This window comes from Mauremys mutica, chromosome 2 (assembly GCF_020497125.1).
Source record: "Mauremys mutica isolate MM-2020 ecotype Southern chromosome 2, ASM2049712v1, whole genome shotgun sequence".
Taxonomy (NCBI): domain Eukaryota; kingdom Metazoa; phylum Chordata; order Testudines; family Geoemydidae; genus Mauremys; species Mauremys mutica.
In genome coordinates this window covers 90212583-90228199 of record NC_059073.1, presented here as the reverse complement: position 1 = coordinate 90228199, position 15617 = coordinate 90212583, and the positions used below count along the sequence as shown (strand labels likewise).

The following is a 15617-nucleotide window of genomic DNA, read 5'->3' as shown; positions in this document are numbered from 1 at the left end:
ACATCTCTAGGAAATACCACTTTACGCTGTAATCAGTTTAAGGAATTCACCCTGAAGTCTTGAGGTCAGATAATTACATATTGTGGCTGGATTTGGGAAGGAGTTGGATCATCTGAAGACTGCAAACAAAAATTGGTGGCAGTGCAAATTGTGGTTTAAGAAATAAAGTGATGGTCTTAGGGAAACAGGAAGTATCTTCAGTCCCAGATCATGCACAAGTGACCGGTTGCATTATAGGTATTTTTTTGTTTCCCCCACCTTTCTGGTAGTAGACACGGTAAAAGATGGGATACGACTCGCCTAGATGAACTAATGGTACTGTTTCTCAGACAACATGTTTTGAGATCTGTTGATGAAAGTTACTATAGAAGAACAGGTTTCAGAGTAGCAGCCGTGTTAGTCTGTATCCACAAAAAGAAGAGGAGTACTTGTGGCACCTTAGAGACTAACAAATTCATTTGAGCATAAGCCCATGAAAGCTTATGCTCAAATAAATTTGTTAGTCTCCAAGGTGCCACAAGTACTCCTATTCTTTTTATAGAAGAACAAGTATTAATATCTGATGTAACTCCATTATACTCAGAATGTGCAACCTATAAGAAACAGACTTTAGTAACTGCTGCTTTACTTCTGTGCTTTTCAACAACTAAAACTATTGCAGTGATACAACTGTGTTTTGGGAAAGGCACATGAGACAGGGAAGCTTTGCAAATGCTACAACACCCAAACCTATAGCTATGGGAAATTGGACATATGTTTAAGCAGAAGGCCGCTATTAAGACATACATGTAAATGCAAAATAATGCACATGCAGATGGATCAAACTCCTTGTGTACCATAAAGAATGGAGAAGTAATTTCAAGAGCAGGAGGCTAGCTAATAGATTTGCAAATGTAATGTTAACACTGGAGCACTGAGCCTATTTGCCATTCCACATTTATGCTGGAGAGTTATTCTTAAATTAGGCTGAAGAATTAAATAACTGGATGCATCAGAATTAGCAGGCCATGAGTAGAGAAGGAATGCTTCTCCCCGCCCCCCTTTCAAGGCTGTTCTCTAATTTGCTATGCTGTGCTGTAGCATAGAAAAAGGGACTTGCTTGCTCCAGCCCAATCCCAGATGTCTACACTACAATTTTATAGCCCCACAGCCTTGTTGTATCCTTGGCGGCAGCAGGTTTATGAAGAAATCACTGGAGACCAGAGAGCTGTAAGCCTTAAAAAGAAACCATTTATTTACACACACTGAACTAACCAAACTAGCCAAAACTGGCTGGGCTATCCCCTAATACTCTAACTCAGTTGCCATAGCAACAAGGGGCTATTACTAGGACAACCAATACACAGCATATTCCTCCCCCCTTAATAAGAACATCCCCTAAATAAAACAAACACTAAACTAGAGAAGGAGGGTAGACTGCCTCCATTCCGGGCTAAACCCCGGGGATTATTTTGCCCCATAACCGTGGGTTCGCCCTAGCTAAAGATCCAGCCATTGAGGAGGTCTTCTGTCTCTAGGTGGATTACGGTGAACTTCTGGTGTTGTTGCACCTGGAAGTATTTTGGGCGCAGGCCTGACAATGGGCTCAGGGTTCGTAGCGTGAACGGGTGAGGTGGTGGTATCAGCTAGTTCCAGGCAGAGGGGTATCTCTGGCACCGGCAGTAATGGAGGACAACAGTCAGGAACAGGTGATTCTTGATTTGGTATCTCGCCAGAAGAGGTGACGTCAGACAATTCAACTGAAGATGTGTCCTGAGGACTGGCATGACCTGGCAACAGCTGATCTACATGTCGCCGCCAGGTGAGATTCTCTGCAGTCCGGACTGTGTAGGAAACAGGTCAGGTCTGAGCGATGACCGTGGCAGGGACCCATTTAGTTCCAGAAGTATAATTCCGAGCCAAAACTGGCTGTCCTGAGCTAAAGGTTCAGTCTTTTGCTCTGGGTGCCCATCTGATGACTTGATATTGCTGCTGACGTTGTACAATTTGTCGGGGTTCAGAAGGTTTCAGCAGATCAAAGCAAGTGCGCAGCTGTCGTCCCATCATTAGAAAGGCCGGGGATGCCTTGGTCGCAGAATGAGGTGTGTTTCTGTAGGAAAGTAAGAAGGTGTCCAGATGCTTTTGAATGGAGTGTTGCCCCCTTGCCGATTTCAAAGCTTGTTTCATTGTCTGCACAGATCTTTCAGCAAATCCATTGGTGGACGGATGATATGGTGCTGAAGTGATGTGGTGTATCCCATTTGCCTTCATAAAATTTTGAAACTCCTGAGAGATGAACTGCGGTCCGTTGTCGCTCACAAGTTGTTCTGGCAGACCAAAACGACTAAAGAGTCCCTGTAGTTTTTGGATAGTACTCTCTGCAGTAGTGGACTGCATTATAGAAACTTCTGGCCATTTAGAATGGGCATCTACCACCACTAAGAACATGCTTCCTTCAAGGGGGGCAGCGAAGTCAACATGAATACGTTGCCATGGGTTTTCAGGCCAGTCCCATGGGCGTAGGGGCGCCCACTGGGATGCATTCCTGACACCCTGACATGACATACAAGCTCTTGCCTTCTCTTCAATAGCACTGTCCAATCCAGGCCATCAAAAATAGCTTTGTGCAATTTCCTTCATGCGCACTATTCCACAGTGACCGGAATGTAGCTGTTCTAACATCTGTGATCTCAGTGGTGGTGGGATAATGACACATCTCTCCCACAGCAAACAACCAGATTGGATCAATAACTCCATCCTCTTGGACATGTAGGTAACAAGGTCGGGTGGGACCGGAGAGGTTCGTCGAAATTTGCCATGCATCACCAGGTCCATAACTTGGGACAATACTGGGTTAACGCGAGTTGCCTTCTTTATCTGAGTAGCAGTGATGGGTGTATTCTCTACCTGATCAAAGTAGAAGATTTCCTTTTGGGCAGTATCTTGATGTTTGACTGGCAAAGGCAACCTTGAGAGACCATCTGCATTGCCGTGCAGAGTGGATTTCCGATATTTGATTTCATGGGTGTACGCTGAAAGTAACAATGCCCAACGTTGCATACGGCTAGCAGCTAATGGGGGAATGCCTGTGTAGGGTCCAAAAATTGACATCAGAGGTTGATGGTCTGTGAGAAGAGTAAACTTTTGCCCAAACAGGTACTGATGAAACTTCCGAATTCCAAAAACGATTCTCAATACCTCATGTTCTATTTGGGTATAGTTAGTTTCTGCTTTGCTTAGAGTGCATGAAGCAAAAGCAATAGGTCTCTCTTCTCCCGAAGGCATAATGTGCGACAAGACTGCTCCCACTCCATAAGGGGAGGCATCGCAAGCCAATTGTAGGGGTAAGGATGGATCAAAGTGTTTTAGAACTTCAGAATTTAGCAATGCATCCTTAGCTTTGTTAAATGCAACATTACAGGCGTCAGTCCACTTCCAGGTCTTGTTCTGCCCAAAGAGTTCGTGAAATGGTTTTAGCAGTATGGATAACTGTGAGATGAACTTTCCATGATAGTTCAATAGTCCTAGAAATGAGTGCATCTGGCTAACATTTCGAGGTGGGGGAGCCTCCACAATAGCTTTAACTTTTTCAGGGGCCTTATGAAGACCCGCAGCATCAATGATGTGTCCCAAATATTCAGCAGAGGGCTGGAAGAATTCACACTTGTCTTTGCAGACTCGTAGGCCATACACTTCCAGTCTTTGTAGGGTAACCTCTAAATTCTTTAAGTGATCCTCTTCATTCCTTCCAGTGACCAGGATGTCGTCCAGATAGCACTGAACTCCTGGCAAGCCACACAAGATCTGGTCCATAGCCCTCTGGAACAGGGCAGGAGCAGACGTTATTCCGAAGGGTAGGCGACAGTATCGATAAAGCCCCTTATGAGTCACAATAGTCAACAGCTCTTGGGACTTTTCATTGACGTGCATCTGTAAATACGCTTGACTCAGATCAATCTTACTGAACTTTTGTCCCCCAGCCAGGCCCGCGAAGAGTTCATCGATGCGAGGAAGCGGGTATTGCTCTGCACACAACACCGGGTTGACAGTGACTTTAAAATCACCGCAAATCTGGAGGGAGCCATCTTTCTTCACTATTGGAACGATAGGAGTGGCCCATGGACTATGGGTAACTGGTATTAGGATTCCATTGGTGACTTCAACTTTTGGCCTGATGGCATATGGCACGGTTCGGCCTTTCAAATATTTTGGTTGACTGTCATGTTTAATGTTCAATGTCACAGTGATTCCCTTCACACTTCCCAGATCCTCTCCAAAACCAGCAGCATGTCTCCTTAGTATAGTGGTCATATTGGTTTCTTCTTTAGTCATTTGGTGCACTTCTGCCCAGTTCAGCTGAATCTTCCCAAGCCAAGACCTACCATCAAGGCTGGGTAATTACCTCTCACCACAAACAGTGGCAATTTAGCAGCCTGTCCACTGAGCTCCGCCTTAACATCAATAGTGCCCAACATGGGCACAGCTTCTCCCATATATGTCTTCAGAACAGTTTTTGTTGCCTTAAGCGAAAGATGCTGTAGCTTTTCTTTATAAACAGCCTTGGAGACCAGCGAGATAGCTGCACCTGTGTCCAGTTCCATGCGTGTAGGTTTGCCATCCAACAATGGGGTTACCCAGTATTCATGTGAGCCCACTGCCAAAGACAAAACATGCAGTGGCACTTCTTACGATGAAGTATCACCTTGGTCATCCTGGGTCTGCTCTAGGGTATGCAGGGTTCCCCTTTTGGTTGGCCAGACCACAGGCCTCTTTTTCTTTGTTTATGTGTCTCTCTTTCCCATAGTATTGACACACCAGGTCCTTACACCAGCATTCTGATGCCTGGTGACTCAGCTTACCACAGCAGTAACATTCCTGACTCTGCACAGTTGTGTGGGTAGGTGCTTGTGACACTTTATGCACCCTAGGAAATGCAGAGATGTATTGCGCCTCCTTTGTAGCCAGTTCCATGGAGACCACAATATCAATGGCCTTCTGTAAAGTAAGCTGAGCCTCTGTCAGTAGGCGCTTCCGTACAGCTTCACTGTACAGGCCACACACTAACCTGTCACGTAGGGCATCATTTAACATCTCCTTAAATTCACAGTGTTCTGCTAGCTTTTTTAAAGTTGCTACAAATTGTACAACTGTTTCATCTTCTTTTTAGTCTCTTTTGTGGAACCTATATCTTTCAGCAATTACCAGTGGTTTTGGGGAAAAATGGGACCCCAGGATTTCCACAATGTCACTGTAAGGTTTGGTCTCAAGCAGTAAGCTGCGTAGCAGGGAGTAGGTTTTAGCCTCTACAACACTTAAGAATATTGGCACCTTCTTCGCTTCTGTAATGTCATTTGCAATAACAAAAAGCTCAAAACGCTCAGAATACACATGCCATTGCACTATATTCCCCTCAAAAGGTTCCAGTGGCCCTGTAAGTGTAGCCATGGTTTTAGTTTCAGTTTCAGTGTCAGTGCCAACAAGCAGCAGCTAAAAGAGTTTGGTAGTTTTTTTTTTTTTCTTTACCTTGACTTCTACTTCCTTCTGTTGCTGGGGCAGCACGGGTATCCCACCCTCGTCGCCACTTTGTTGTATCCTTGGTGGCAGCAGGTTTAGCAAGAAATCACTGGAGACCAGAGAGCTGTAAGCCTTAAAAAGCAACCATTTATTTACACACTGAACGAACCAAACCAGCCAAAACTGGCTGGGCTATCCCCTAATAATCTAACTCAGTTGCCATAGCAACAACAAGGGGCTATTACCAGGACAACCAAATACACAACAAGCCTGAGCCCCACAAGTCCAAGTCAGGTGACATGGGTCAGCCCCACTGGTGTTTAACTGCAGTGTACACATATCCACAGCTTTCCCTCTATTCAACTTAGGGCCATATCATAGTCTCTAAAAGCAGCAAAGAATCCTGTGGCACCTTATAGACTAACAGACGTTTTGGAGCATGAGCTTTCGTGGGTGAATACCCTCTTCGTTGGATGCAAGTAGTGGAAATTTCCAGGGGCAGGTATAGATATGCAAGCAAGAAGCAAGCTAGAGATAACGAGGTTAGTTCAATCAGGGAGGATGAGGCCCTGTTCTAGCAGTTGAGATGTGAAAACCAAGGAAGGAGAAACTGGTTCTGTAGTTGGCAAGCCATTCACAGTCTTTGTTTAATCCTGAGCTGATGGTGTCAAATTTGCAGATGAACTGGAGCTCAGCAGTTTCTCTTTGAAGTCTGGTCCTGAAGTTTTTTTGCTGCAGGATGGCCACCTTAAGATCTGCTATTGTGTGGCCAGGGAGGTTGAAGTGTTCTCCTACAGGTTTTTGTATATTGCCATTCCTAATATCTGATTTGTGTCCATTTATCCTTTTCCTTAGAGACTGTCCAGTTTGGCCGATGTACATAGCAGAGGGACATTGCTGGCATATATTACATTGGTGGACGTGCAGGTGAATGAACCGGTGATGGTGTGGCTGATCTGGTTAGGTCCTGTGATGGTGTCGCTGGTGTAGATATGTGGGCAGAGTTGGCATCGAGGTTTGTTATCGTAGTCTCTGTTTCCACAAGTGGAGAGTATGGAGAGCCAGTGGATCCCAGCTCAGGAAATTTGAATAGGAGATTGTGGCATCTCTGTGGCATCATTCCCCTTTTCCTTTGAGTCTAACAAAGCTCCTCTGTGGGGATTCTGCAGGGCACTGTCCAGCAGCATGGAATGAGATAAGCAGGTCCAGGGGAACAGCTGCTTTGAGGCATTGTCTCCTCTTCCCCAGATTCACATGTCTGCTGTGGTAAGTTATTGCTGACTTTGTATTCTCTCTCTGCAGGCAGGAACACAGGAGGAGCAGAGGTGTTTCTGCCAGCATGACCCCTTACAGCTCTTCAGAGCTAGATGTGAGCTTCTGCATAATTTAGGATCAAAACAGCTGTTAAATACAGATGAGGTTCTAGCCTTGTGCTGCTACTGCCCTGTAATGCTAATTCTGAAAACAGTTTCAACTCTAAAGGTTAAAATGTAGTTAATCCCTTTACCCCCATCACATATCCCCACAGTAATCTCTTCCCAAATTCAACACTTCTATAGGGCCTTAGACATTTATCTTACCATTCTCAGCATCTATGTTAAGATGAAGCATTTCTATTGCTCCTTTGCAAATAGTACATGCTGTCAGTTGTACAGCCCAGTAAATGGCTGTAAAGTTTCTTTATGTCATTTAATGTAAGCTGGTTTTGCAGATTAGGTCTTACTTAGCAATGTTTTACTGTCATGACACTTGTTGGAAATGCCATTGATTTCTCCACCTGCTTAAATGAACAGTACTGTGAAAAGAAAGTTTTTCATATTAATGTTCAGCAAAATGAAACATTATTCAGCATACGATGGTAATGTTTCATTGGGAGCACATTAATAGCTAATTTTTTCTCCCTCCACATAAAGTTTCTCCTCTTCTTCCTAATTTTACTTGTGATCAAGTGAGGACACTGACTTGTTGGCTTGAAATGTCTGCTCAAGATGCTACTTCAAATACAATTACATACAAAACAATTATATTAAATAATGTTATTTAGGTTAAAAGTGATGAAATACCAGAATTTAATTTGCTCTTGCAACCTTAATTCTGCCTCCTTACAAGTTTGTGTTATGATTCAGTCTTTAATTTTAATTACACAATGCCATATTCTTTCCACAAGACCTCTGCAAGACAGTGAGAGTAATTAACCATTGGAAAAATTTACCAAGAGTCATAGTGAATTCTCCATCACTGACAAATTTTAAATTAAGATTAGATGATTTTTTAAATGTATGTTCAAGAAATTATTTTGGGGAAGTTCTATGGTCTGTGTTATACCAAAGATCAGACTAGTTGATCACAATGGCCTCTTCTGGCCTGGGAATGTATGGCTCTATGGAGATAGCTCCTAGCAGTTGAATAAAAGGCGGTGTGCTTGGTTTATTCATACCAGCCTCCAAAGGGATGAAGAAGTGTGCACCCTCCCCCTAAACACAGGAGGCACAATCCCTTTGTAACTTCCCTAGAGTGATGCAGTGATGTGAATCTGCATTGCCCTCAGTGCGGATCCACAGCTAAATGTCATCATCTAGGTCTATATGCACACCAAAAAGCCTGAACCAAGCTTTACATACTGATGCTGGGCACTGCCCGTCAACCTTATTCTCACTAAGAAATGGGGCTCTCTTGAGGGAAAGAACTTGTCAGAGTCATAAGCAAATCGGTGTTTGGTGGCCATATTTTAATATCCTTTTGAACATATCACAGAAACTCGCACAGTTACGCATGGGTGATATTTTCTAGTCAAGAGATTCAGGACTGGAACTGACAATCTGAGGCCCATGATCAGGGAAGACTTGTGCTGTGCCTGGCTGATACCAAGGTTATAAGGCCAGCAAACTCTGTGAGCACTCTACTCACAAACACGGCACTCTATCACTAATGAAAAACAAAAAAACATTTAACAATTATTTGTAGAAGACAAAGTCTAGGGTCTACGGTAGTATAAAAATGTGCCATTGTAGAAGGACAAATACCTATAGGAAATTCAGCCTAATACTCAGTAATTATTAGAGCTGGGCTTTTGTAATAGAACCGGAAACTAAGAAAATCACACAAGATTTTGGGCCTGATGGTGAAAATGGCCATGGGCCATGTGAATCTGTTGCCATGGTTTTACTCAGTCACTTGATCTACTTTTACTACGAAATGTATTTTAAAATTATCTTAACATTTGGAATGTACGAATTACTAGACAATTTGTCATGTAATCTCAGAGTACACAATGCAGTACAATGCATTTGCTTTAAGTCACAATCACTGCAATCAAACTTTTCTCTTTCTTCATTTTAAAATGCTCAGTTAATGTTAATGTTCATGAAAACTAAGTGAGTCTGCAAGAGCCAAACAAGATGAAAGAACATCTCTACACAATACTGTCAATGCATATTTGACTTGATGGGCAACACCTCTAGCTTTTGAGTGCTTAGCCTGCTATGACTTCCAAATATAACTGACTAGGTTGAGCCAACTAATGATTCTGTGAAGTAGATGAATGCTCACTAGAAACTATTCTATTCCTTTCACTTGGGACCTCACCTCACTTTGGAATGTGACCCTCGAGAGGAGAAAAACTAATGAGATTCAAACCATGGTGAAGTTAACCTCTCTAGGAAATTTGTCGAAAACAAAGAAAAATAGTTGCGGGTAACAAAACTAAATAGTGACCCAGGTTATTTCTTCCCATCATTGTGGAATAAGGTAACAATAAGTGCATGGTAAAAGAGTAAGTTAATTTTCTTGACTACCATTGTTTTTATGGAAAAGATGGCTTCTGTGGGACATAAACCACACTGTGCAAAATCCCACTGCTCAACTGGGAAAAGAGCACATATATATCATACAGTAACACTAGCAGACTGAAAGCTGCTCAAGACAAGGATCATATCCCTCTGTATGTCCGACAGTTGTAAGCTCAACGTGGCATTAATTCTGAACGGGGCCAGGGTAATATTAATAAACAAAACAAGAACAACAAGTTTGATGTTACAAACAGTTAGTGTGATAAATCTCTTCAAAAAGAGGAAAAAACAAACAAATATGAAACAGTGTTGAAAGATACATTCCCATGCAATCCTGTTCATCGGCTACTTAGGGAATACCTGAATTATACAGCCTTATCCTTACAGATAATACAGTAAAAAACAAAAAAAAAAAGCCCTGTTTTACTTCGACAAATGCAGGAACATAGCGCAACAGCATCTTTCTATTATGTTTTTTGAACAGTGGACTTGTGTGCATGCACTGATCATTACGTGCATGGAAGTCAGGCAGGCACAGAAGTGTGTGGGCACTTTTTAAAATGTGGGCTGTAATGACTCAGTGCTTAAAGCGTGGTCCTGTTCTGAAGAGCGACTGTAAAGCTGGCACCGCTGTGTGTATATATTCAGAGACTGATCTGCTCACTATAATGGACAAAGCATGTTTTTAATCACTTTTTACTTCCTCTAACACTCAAGAGATAACAAACCAAAGGAGCATCATTTACTATAGGGGAAAGGGAGCAGTCCCCATCCCCCAACCCTGGGTTTGCTCTCCCCTCTGACTTTTCATAGGTCTATATGAAACAGAAAAGTTATCTGATTAGATTTAAGATGTACTTTACCCATCCTGTTCTAACACTGGAGTTGCTTAAGATCTATCTTATTTTAATTGTTATAGATTAAGTTTTAATAATCATGTTAATAAATGACAGGTACCCAGGACCGGCTCTACTGTTTTTGCTGCCCCAAGCAGCGCACCGAATTGCCGACGCTGACGGCGGGAGCAGTCCGTTTGCCATTATGGCGGCATGAGCATTTCCACGGCAGCGGCAATTCGGCGGCAGCTTCTGTCTTCAGCCGCCCTGGACAGCTGAACATAGAAGCTGCCGCTGAATTGCCGCCGCCACGGAAACGCACGTGCCGCCCTAACGGCACACAGACTGCCCCCCATCAGCAATTCGGCGCGCTGCTTGGGGGCAAAAACACACACACTGCCGCCCCTTGCAGATTGCTGCCCCAAGCACCTGCTTGGAATGCTGGTGCCTGGAGCCGGCCCTGCAGGTACCATTATCTGTGAGGTTGTCAGTGACACTTGGCACTGCCTGTAGGAGTTAAGGAATCAAAGTCTCATTTGCCAAGGGATCCTGGGACTAGCTGCAGTAAAAAGATCGTGCAAATTTCAAAACAAGACAGCATAACACATGAGCTTCTGTAAAAGCACCTAAGCAACTTGGACCAAAAATTCTAATTCCAGTTGCAGTAAAAATTCAAAGCAAGTTCTATAGTATAACAAAAAAGGATTACAACATTTTTACAGCATAAGCAATTATTGCACTGCTCCCTCAATTAAACTGAGATTGACCTTTCAGCTGTAAATAAGAATACTTGTTTGCCATAAAGAAGTGACAATGATGAGCATCAATAAAGCTCCATCATTTCTCTATCTCAAACTTGCTCAAGCAAGCTTGTTGGCTGACTTACAGGTTGTAAAACTATGATTTGGAAATACAGTTTGCAGACAATGGCAAGCAGCAGGAGCTGAGCCCACAGACCAGCATACAACTACACACCTTTACAAACTCCTAAATTATGCATTCTAAATAAAATATAAACAGCAGGGAAGGTTGTGATAGGCAAATAGAGAACAGATATTTCTACCAGAAAATCAAACTCACATGATGCCAGTTAGACTGCAGAGTCTTAATGTATGTTCAGCATATAGCATTTTTAAAATACTGTATTTCAGAATTTTAGTAATTTAGTAGTAGTATTTGAACATAACCATAACCATTATCTGTCAATTGATATCTAAAATGTTTTTCAATGTGCTTTGTAAAAGGCAGAAATGTGCTTCCCATATTAATAGGAAGACCTTATAGAGACTACCAATTCTTTTCCTTAGGTGTCTATGGGCTGGTCTACACTAAGGGGAAAAATCGATATAAGATACGCAACTTCAGCTACGTGAATAACGTAGCTGAAGTCGAAGTATCTTATATCGATAACTTACCCGTCCTCACGGCGCGGGATCGATGTCCGGGGCTCTCCATGTCGACGCCGCCACCGCCGTTCGCGGCGGTGGAGTTCCGGAATCGATAGAAGCGCGTTCGGGGATCGATATATCGCGTCTAGATGAGACGCGATATATCGATCCCTGAAAAATCGATCGCTACCCGCCGATACGGCGGGTAGTGTAGACGTAGTCTTAATCTCTCCCTTCCTGGGTCTCTGTCTTTCCCTCTTCAGCTATGTCTACACTAGCATTTTAAAGAGATGTATCACTCATGCACTGCCAGCAGTGGGAATGGTGGGACATTACAAATAAATAAATCAGTAAAGGTAGCATAGGTAAGCTTGTAAAGGGCCAAAGGTCAGAGTTAAATCTGCATTCATTTGGATGCCTTCTTATGCATGTGCTATTACCACACTTTTGCATATAAACTGGGCAACATTATGTGCAAACATGGCCTCTGACTACGTGAGTCAGTATTCAAATGTCTAAATGCTTATGTGCTGGGACCCTGAGTTTGTGCTCACACTTGTGGTATCTGCTTACACAAATCACGCATGAAACTGCATCCTGCTCTCTGACCTCACTTCATGTAAAGATGGACCTAAGTATCGCTCTCTCCCCCTCTTTAGGGGGTCCACAGTGCCCTTTAGGCACAGCCCTACACAAGGGCTAGGGTGGAGCTCCATCACCCCAAAGGGGGAACTAAGATGCTCTCTGCCATGAGGAGCCAGAATACCTTCTGGGTACAGAGTAGCTGTGGCCCAACTCCTGTCTGTGTTGCTATTTACTTCTATACCTTTGGCCAGCCTATTGTGCTTGCCAGTGTGTATGTAGGGGATTCTCCTTTTTATCACCTTCAAGGAATGTTGTACTTCCAGGTAGTAAATATGGAGCAGCCACTGTGCTCTGAACAAGCTGTAATTCTGAGTGGACTGGCTCAGGGTGCAAAAAGGGGTTCCCCCATACCGTAAACCTCTCATAAGAGCCAGGCAGCATCTGGCCCTGCGCTTTTATGTCACTTTCCCCTCATTAAAAGGTGCTACAATGGTCCTATACTAGAAGACTTGTAGTAGGGGGGTGGACAATTTATATGTGGCAAATTATGCTGCTGCTTTAGACAATTTATGCTTGGGATTTTTCAATGGCAACTAAAGTTGTGGGTATGGTTTTAAAATATTGTATATCTTTTTACAATGTACTTGCTTTCACATAACATAACAACACATACACATTGTGTGTGTATGTATATAAAATTTGCAAAAAAGATCTGTATATAATAAACATATTCAGAAAATTTCCACTCAACCAGAAGCCTTTAGAAACTCAAAGGACAAAAAGTATTGTAAATCACAAATATTCTAAACACCAATATAGTTAAACCAACTGATAAATAAGTGAATATATTAATTATTATTGAATGTATTATTTCTTTACAGAAATACAACTAAAAATAATTACCTGGAAATAAACAAAGTAACAGCCATAAAACACACAAATACAAAACAGAAGACAAAACCACCAACCTGTATAATATTTTACTGTATTAGAACTGTTAAAATATATTTTAACAATGTTAAATTGTGTGATTCTTTTAAAACTGACGTACAGCTCGGTCTGATTAACATGAACTTTACAGTGGCAAATAGAGGCTCTTGAACATGTCTACAAAGTCTACTTTTTGAAATGTCCTTTAACTGCCCAACAATTAGCATTTCTTTTGTATATTGCGATCATGGGTGAGGGGATTCTAAACAAAGTAAAAAAAATAAGTTTTTTATATTTCACTGAAGAAAAATATTTAATCATGGAAAAGAAACCAAAGCTCTTAGTTACCAATAGTATTAACATCAGTGACTTGAATACTAGAATCTGTACTTTCCCTACCCACTTCAGGAATTAAATAATTGTATGTGACGCAGCTGATGTGTTGATCAATAAAATGACAACAACAATTTACACTGAAAAGTTTAGCGCAATTCCAAGAATCTGCATTAACGAAGCAGGATGGTTATAACAGAATCAATAGACAACCATCTTAGTGAAGTGCATACATGAAGTATAGCTGAATTTTCAACACCCAATGAATATAGATAAAAAAAATAAAATCCATTCCCAGAACGTTCTGTAAACAATGCAATGACGATATATCTGAGTGTGTAATGCACAATAAAACTTTAAATAATATTAAAGAAATCCCCACTTTAATTTTTATTCCCTCTTTCACTCATTATTTACACTACTAGTTTGGCGTCTACACCTATTTTATTTTAGGTGCTGTTGCAAAAGAGCTTTGTAAATTTGCTGTCATGTGTTCATCTGATTCTGCGGCTCTGTAGTTTGATGTTACTCTAAATCCCTCTATTTCCCTAACCACTTATTCCCTTACTTGGCATTTTAAAATCTCCCAACTAGTGCCTTTGTATTATGGGTGAGATTTTCAACCTATCAATACTTCCAGGAGTCAACTGTATTTAATTCAGTAGGCTAGATAAAAGCAATTGAACTCATTCTTTACTTATGGGCTAACAAGCTTGTGTTTATGTTAACATAACCACTTCGTGCCATTTTAATCGCGATGTTTATATTCAGGACTGTACTACAGCATTAAGAAATAAGATGAGATGAACCAAAGTTATTTAATAAAATGGTTTGAAACAAGAAAGCTAGAAAGAGGAAAAATGTATGTGATTCCAGTTCTAGTACACCTCTCCCCAGATAGAACACAACCCGATAAAGCACGAATTTGGATATAACGCGGTAAAGCAGCGGGGAGCCCTGGGCCCTTTAAAGTGACACCCAAGCCCCGCTGCTTTACCACATTATATCCGAATGTGTGTGGTGCCCTGGGCCCTTTAAATCACCACCCGAGCCCAGTTCTCGCCAGTACATTGTACCGGCTCTTGCCAGTACGCCTTACCGGACCGAACCGAATATAACCCAATATAAGGCGGTGAGATTTTTTGGCTCCCGAGGACAGCGTTATATCGGGGTAGAGGTGTATAATCTGCAAAACAGGACAGTTCAGATAAAATCTGATTTTATTGCTTTCAATTTTTTCTCAACTGTTTGGTATGTTCCTGTAATGGGGCTGCTCACTGTGCCCCGCTAGGTTCAGCCTCCTGGTCCTGCTCTCCAATGAGTAAGGACCACTTCAAGCTGGTGCAACACCTGTGCTCTTTATTCCTGTGTCCGGTTCCCACCACCAGACTCCAGCTATTTACAGATTAATTATAGATTTTTTCTAGCACACGCCTCAGTGGCAAAAGGGTAGCAGACTCCTGGCGTCTTCGGGGCTTACTCTCCCCTCCTGGTCTCCGTCCCCCTTCTTGGACTCACTTCCTCCCAAGCTTTTAGCCCCTGTTAACAAGGCTGGCAGGTGTGGCCAGTTTCCAGGCCGGTCCTAGCCAATGGCCCAGCCCCAACCCATTTCCCAATGGGGGCTGGAGTGGCAGGAGCTGATTAGGGCTTCCCCTGCAGTGCCCTGCCACAGTTCCCAAAACAAAATGTCTCATTCAAAAAGATCTAAACAGTAAATAAGGTTGCGCCTTCCTTCTTTTGGATTCAACCATTCAAAAATAGATATGTTCTATTACAGAAAACAGAAAATAATCTAATTAAAGGTAGGCTACCTTGCTGTAATACTATGTTAAAAAATAATGTGCAGTCGAATAGTTCAATTTACTCATGTCTGGATATATCAGAACCATACTTCTGAAACTGACAAAAATTATCAAAAACTACATCAAAGTGCCTTGACAGTTCTTAATTATGGATGTAAATGCTTTCTTTCAGTAACAATAGGATTTACTGTTTTAGAATCTATCTGATAATTCAGAAGTAAAGAGCCTAATCTTGCAAAAATCTGTATTTCTGTAGTCTTTAATTACAAATATTTAGAATGCTGAGATCCTCAATGGTTTATATTCAAAGCATCGGATCATTCTTCTGTTCCCTTCTGTAAAGAATGAAATTCTTTTAATCTAAACATTGTAAGATTTACACAGAATCTTGTACCTACTTGTGGAATACAAACTAGCTCAGTGGTTTGAGCATTGGCCTGCTAAACCCAGCGTAGTAAGTTC

General features: G+C 42.0%; 1 protein-coding gene across 9 annotated transcripts in view; it reads right to left on the bottom strand.

Moving 5' to 3' along the window:
- The window catches only part of PTPRM (protein tyrosine phosphatase receptor type M), a 726112-nt gene that overhangs the window by 281791 nt on the left and 428704 nt on the right, over positions 1–15617 (bottom strand). The window lies entirely within an intron of this gene.